Source organism: Leuciscus leuciscus (assembly GCF_965113295.1).
Source record: "Leuciscus leuciscus genome assembly, chromosome: 22".
Taxonomy (NCBI): domain Eukaryota; kingdom Metazoa; phylum Chordata; class Actinopteri; order Cypriniformes; family Leuciscidae; genus Leuciscus; species Leuciscus leuciscus.
Window position 1 is genome coordinate 344129 of NC_138746.1, and position 6961 is coordinate 351089.

Here is a 6961-nt window from a genome sequence, read left to right on the forward strand (position 1 = left end):
GAAGAGTATAAGTGTAAGAGGAGGAAGAGTATAAGTGTAAGAGGAGGAAGGGTATGAGTGTAAGAGGAGGAAGAGTATGAGTGTAAGAGGGAGAGGAGGAAGAGTATAAGTGTAAGAGGAGGAAGAGTATGAGTGTAAGAGGAGGAAGAGTATGAGTGTAAGAGGAGAAAGAGTATGAGTGTAAGAGGGAGAGGAGGAAGAGGAAGAGGAAGAGTATGAGTGTAAGAGGGAGAGGAGGAAGAGGAAGAGTATGAGTTAGAGGTGGTGGAAGAAGAAGAGGAAGAGTATGAGTTAGAGGTGGTGGAAGAGGAAGAGGATGAGTTAGAGGTGGTGGAAGAGGAAGAGGATGAGTTAGAGGTGGTGGAAGAGGAAGAGTATGAGTTAGAGGTGGTGGAAGAGGAAGAGGAAGAGGAAGAGCAGGTGTGTAGACTGTTGTCAAGGCTGGGTCGGTGAGTCCCTGTGAGGCCGGACTCCACATGAACACATGATGCTGAGGAAGAATGAATCTCTCACTGATCTTGATTCTGCAGTTGCTCAACTCTTCTGAGATTAACACGCTTTTCATTTACAGTTTTTTAACCTTTTGGGCTTTTGCAGTTTTTTTTACAGCATTCAAGAGCTGAATATACAGACATTCAATACTGTACAATTTTCATTACAATACTATACTTGCAGTGCATACAGTATACAATTTATTCACCTTACTACTGTAAATTGTGATTATGTGTACTATACTTTTTTTACGCAATTGCAAAATTTGTTTACAATATACTTTTTCTGTTTATATATTGACTGACGTTTGTATAATCTGAAAGCATTGTTTGATTTTGAGCAGATTAAATGGTTTTGAAGCGATTGTTTGATTTTGCCAGAAGAGTCAGATCTTCTCTGAATGTAGATAGAAGATGGTGTTTTGTGTTTAATGTTGTGAGAAAAAGACTGAAGGTTTTAAGAAATGTGTCTTAGCAACTGTGAAAAGCTGTAAGAGCCGCGTGACGTCAGAGAGGCGCTGAGCGCGGATCACTCGCGCCACCTGGTGGCCGCAAACATAAACTACATTTACACACATTCACTGTAATAGCACTAATGTGTGACGAGTGACCTGAACAGCAACACAACTGGAGAAACTGGCTTTTCCTTAATATGATTTACTGTTCTTGCTATTTTACACTTGTTATTTTATAATGATTAACCAGTTGATGTGATATTTGTCAGCTTTTATATTGATCAAAAGTGCTGCCTGTATTTTGCTCTTTTGCTCATTGGTGTGTGTAGAGTTACTGTATTTCTACAGCGCTTTATAGAGTACAGACTGATTCAGAGCAGCTTTACTGTGATAAACAGGGAAAAAAACAGTGTTAATATTTGAAAGTTCATCAATTATAAAGCAGCTCAACAGAGGCTCATTATTCAGATCAATTAAACAAAACTTGGGAAAAACTACACTATATGGCAAATCTCTGCCTGATTTTTTATTTTGTTGCAAAATGTAAATATATTATTGTCCATCTCTAACCTGATAAATGCGAGTAAGACATGAAGATATCATAAACATCATGATTTTGCATGTGTAAGGCCGCGTATTGTGTTGTCCACAAGATGTCCCTATAACACTGCTGTGTCAGGACAGATTCAAGCACCTTTAGCTAGTGATGGGAAACCGAGGCTTTCTGAAGCATTTGATCTTTCATCAAATTGAGCTGAAAGAGATTAATTACTAGTGGTGGGCCGTTATCGGCGTTAACGTGCTGCGTTATCAGCGTTAACGTGCTGCGTTAACGCGAGACTCTTATCGCACGATAAAAAAAATATCGCCGTTAATCTATTCTCCAAGTTGGGTTGGGAGATGGCTCTATACTACACAAGCTACGATGACGCAATCTACCCGCGGCCGCGAGGTAAACCCGGCTGCAACGCATATTCGTCGTCATCTTAAGTAAACACGGCTGAAAGTGAAAGCTGGTGAAAAAGATCGGTGCAACATCCATTATTTGGACTTGGTTCGGGTTTAAGCCGTCAGACGAGCAGCAGCAAACTATATACAGAGTGTGTGGGGTAACAGTTCGGTAAGTTAACACACGACTAATCCGTTCGACCACCTCAAATTCAAAACGAAACATGATATCACTGAATACCAGCGCGCGCGTATTATTCCCATTCCAATATATCTTAGTGGTGTAGCACATAATCTCGATTTTAAGAATCGTTGTTGTGTTTCTTTTTAACTGAAAAGACATCAGTTAGACAATATTCTAATTTTAAATTTGGGGTTTCATAAGCTCCAAGCCATAATAAACATTAGACCTACTTAAGTCTCTGCAGCTAGTGTACTTAAATTTTATTTATCTGCAAAATTATGTTGTATACTTACAGTTTTGCACAATATATGTTCTCAAAACTACATACACCCTTTAAAAAAAACAAACATTTAGCAGTTGTTTAGCATGGGTCTGTGTAATCTGTTCTGAAATGGTTTTATTATAATATACTGTATATCGTTATCGCAAGAGGCTGCAATGTATATCACAATATAGATTTTAGGCCATATCGCCCATCCCTAATTGATAGCCTATAGTAGTTGATAATAACATAGGCCTACCTAATGTTGCCTACGGATGGTAACAGTACAGTACAGTACAGTGGGGTGGTGGTGGCGCAATGGATAAGACACATGCCTTTGGTGTGAGAGACCCGGGTTCGAATCCACTGTGAGACACCAATGTGTCCCTGAGCAAGACACTTAACCCCTAGTTGCTCCAGAGGCGTGCGACCTCTGACATATATAGCAATTGTAAGTCGCTTCGGATATAAGCGTCAGCTAAACGAATAAATGTAAATGTACAGTAGTAACCTTTTACAGTCTATGAGTAGAACAGCTTTCTCAAGCAGTTTGTGATGCATTTTGGAAACAGGAGATGAGCCCCTGGTCTAATGCGCCACCTGGCTTGAGAAACCCGTTCTCAAAGACTTACTTTTATAGTCATTATTTGGGTAGCACACATATTCTGAATGCCTTCGGCAGAATTCAAATGAGCCATTTTAATCTAGATTAATCTAGATTAATTTCAAAATTTATCTAGATTAATCTAGATTAAAAAAATTAATCTATGCCCACCTCTATTAATTACTCACAGTTTTTAACACAAAGCGCATTAGTGACATCTGCTGGTCACACTTGTTTTCTCCACCATATCTAACAAATCACAGCAGTGCAGAAAAGCATGTGACCAAACAAAGCTTCGGAAGTCCATGACATACAAATGTGGGATTTATACAGTTCTCGCGGATCTCATCTAAATGAATTTGTGCCAATGAGAACACAACTAGTGTCATGTGTAGCAACAGATTCACATACTGATCAATAATATAAAATATACAAGTGAGTATTCATAATTATAGTAATTGTAATTGAAAAAATATTTTGGGTGTTCTGTTTAAAAAAAAAAAAATTGTTTATAGGGAAGTGTAGTGTTAAAGGGTTAATTTACACAAAAATGAAAATTACCCCATGATTTACTCATCCTCAAATCATCCTAGGTGTTTATAACATTCTTCTTTCAGGCGAATACAATCAGACTTATATTAAAAAATGTCCTGGCTCTTCCAAGCTTTATAATGGCAGTGAATGGCTGTTTCTGTTTTGAAGTCCATCAAAGTGCATCTATAAGACCAATTTAATATGCTGTCAATTTGTATTATTATTATTCTCAGCTTATTTCTGTTTTATGTGCAGTGCAGTATTATTTAAGAATTTACTTGCAGTTCATGAGAGGCCTTTCCGACGAGGAGGTGTACACCAGAATCACACCCATGGCAGCCAGGCTCTTGAGCTTCCGAGAGCTGTAGGCAGAGCTCCGAAGTCTAGCTAGAGAAACTAAAAAGTTTCAGACGCGGAGTACAGCAAAGAAAACAAATGCTCAGGTGGATGTAACATCAGGAGTGGGTGAAACACAAAAATAGGTCAAAACACATGTCTGAATTATCAGAGCTGACAGAAATTGTTAAGAAGTTAGCTCTCATTCAGGCGGATAAAATGACAAAGCTTTCACAACTGGAGTTGAGAATGACCTCTCCACCCCTTGCCTCCCCAGTAGCTGTCCAGCTAGCAAAGGGAAAAGCAAGCCAGAGTCCAAGCTTTGCCTGTTACTGGTGTGGCGAGCCAGGCAACACAGCCAGAGTGTGCCGAGCAGTGCTTCCGGATCCAAGCCTAGCTGAAGCCCAGCAGCCTAAGATTCCTGCTGACGGACACATGCACATGTCCCCCTGCTGGTGGGAACCAATGTCATTCAAGCTTCCCGAACCCACCTTCAAGCAGCTTATGGCCCGCAGTTTCTGTACCAGGTCAAAGAGAAGCATCCAGAGTGGTACACAGCTTTACTGAAGGTGGGGAGCGCCGAGCAAAGTGAAATGCATGACGTTGTAGGTCCAGCTGTTTACACTGATTGTACAATACACATAAAAGTCTGTATGCATCCCCTGTGGTGGTTGTGACCAAGAGGGATGGATCACTTCGATTGTGTATCGACTACCGGAAGCTCAACTCCTGCAGCAACCGAGATGCATTACCCCTGCCAAGGATAGAGGAAGCTCTAGAGGCTTTAGGGCAAGCAAAGTACTTCTCCACCCTTGACCTTACATCGGGAGACTGGCAGTTAGAGATTGTGGAGCACAACAAGACAGCATTCAGCACTCCCATAGGACTGTTTGAGGCCAATAGAATGCCTTTTGGGCTGCAAAACGCACCCTCCACCTTTCAAATGCTGATGACCTCCTGTTTTGGGAACTTAAATTTCACCCATCTCCTTATTTACCTTGATGATATTATTATTTTCTCTAAGTCCTTTAATGAACATCTAGAGAGACTCCAGCTGGCTATGGATAGGAGCATGGTATAAAACTGAAACCCTCCAAGTGCCAGCTTGTGAGGGAGGAAGTGCAGTACTTAGGTCATTGGGTGTCTGTGGAGGGCATCAGGACAGACCCAGAGAAGATCAGTAAGGTCAAGGATTGGGTGAGGCCTACTAATCGTATGGAAATACTCTGGTTTGGGGTTTTGCCGGTTACTATAGGAGGTATGTTAAGGGCTACTCTAACTTGGCTGTTCCGTTATACCACCTTACCTCCGGTGACTCTAGAAAGAAAAAAAAGAGGGATCCAGAAAAGCCCAGGCCCTGACCAGCCATTTCTGTGGACTGCAGACTGTGAGGAGGCCTTTCAGTCTTTAAAAGAAAAGCTATTAAGTGCACCAGTGCTTGGCTATCCGGACTACAGCCAACCCTTTCTGCTGCAGACCGATGCAAGATGCAGGTACAAGATGGGGTGGGAAGGGTCATTGCGTATGTGAGCAGAGGCCTGAGCCCACCTGAGACGAGGTATCCGGCACACAAGCTTGAGTTCTTCGCTCTCAAGTGGGCCGTGACGGATAAGTTCCATGACCACCTCTACGGGCACAAGTTTTGTTCTGACAGACAATAACCCTCTGAAATATGTAATGACCTCAGCCAAACTCAACGACACAGGTCAGCGATGGGTTTCTCATCTGTCCATATTTGACTTTGACATCCAGTATCGGAGGGGACAGGATAACTCCAACGCTGACGCCCTCTCGCATGTGTCCAATCAGGAAGTGGCGGAGACCCTGCAGCCATGCCCGCAGCAGGTGAGGACTGGTGGACCGAGACATGAGGAGGCACAAACCACCCAGGACCCTGGGGAGGTCTCAGGCAAGGACACAGCTGTCACAGAGGAGCCTGAAAGCGGTCAGGCACTACCAACTCCCACAGTCAATGTCAGGGCCCCCCTTGTCAGTATCCATACCAGTGCCCCCATGGAACTGGTTTGTGTGGACTTCTTAAAGCTGGAGAAGTCCAATGGTGGTATGGAGAATGTGCTCATTGTTACAGATCACTTTGTTCGTTACACATAGGCCTACCCCACCAGGGACTAAAAGGCAGGCACAGTGGCCAGGGTCTTGAGGAGGAATTTCTTCTGCCATTTTGGTTTCCCTGCAAAATTACACACAGATCAAGGGCACAACTTTGAAAGTGCAATTGTGAAGGAGCTATGCAAGTGTATTGGCATCACTAAAACCCACACTACGCCATACCACCCCCAGGGCAACGGGACCACCGAAACATTCAACCGTACCCTGATGAACATGCTGGGAACACTAGAGCTGCACTTGAAGTGGCGCAAGAATTGAGCCTTGAGGGACTCCGCATGTCATGGATGTCCACTCAGACTTATGGTCTCCTACACTCACATAATAATACATAATATAACTGCTTGCGACATGACTCCACTGGATATAGCTCATACTACCTTATGTTTGGTAGACATCCCAGGCTCCCAGTGGACCTCATCTTCAGGTCCCCCACAACGAACCAGCCGGTAGTGGAAATTGAAATGTAAAATATCTTTGTTGTTATTGCACGAAAGTTCAGTTTATTGAGACATTTTGTGTTTCAACTCTGCTAAATGCAGAGTAATATGGAGAGTTAAAATGTTTTGTTCTTCCTTTTAAATGTGATTAATGCGTGGTGGCTAATGATGAGCTATGTATGATAATATAAGGAGCGCGAGCTTGCTATTGAATTGCATGTACATTGAAATTTACTTTGTTAGTTTAAAACTTAAGTTCAGTTCTTGTTATCAACTCTATAGATGCCGTGCTGTGGAATAAACGGTCAAGCCACTATCCCGAACCCCTCTGTGTCTGTGTCGCCACTCTCTACCACCACCCGCTCTCTACCACCACCCGCTCTACCACCACCACCCCCTCTCTACCACCACCACCACCCGCTCTCTCCCACCACCCGCTCTCTACCTCCACCACCCGCTCTCTACCACCACCCTCTCTCTACCACCACCCTCTCTATACCACCACCCGCTCTCTACCACCACCCCCTCTCTATCACCACCACCCGCACCACCCGCTCTCTACCACAACCCGCTCTCTACC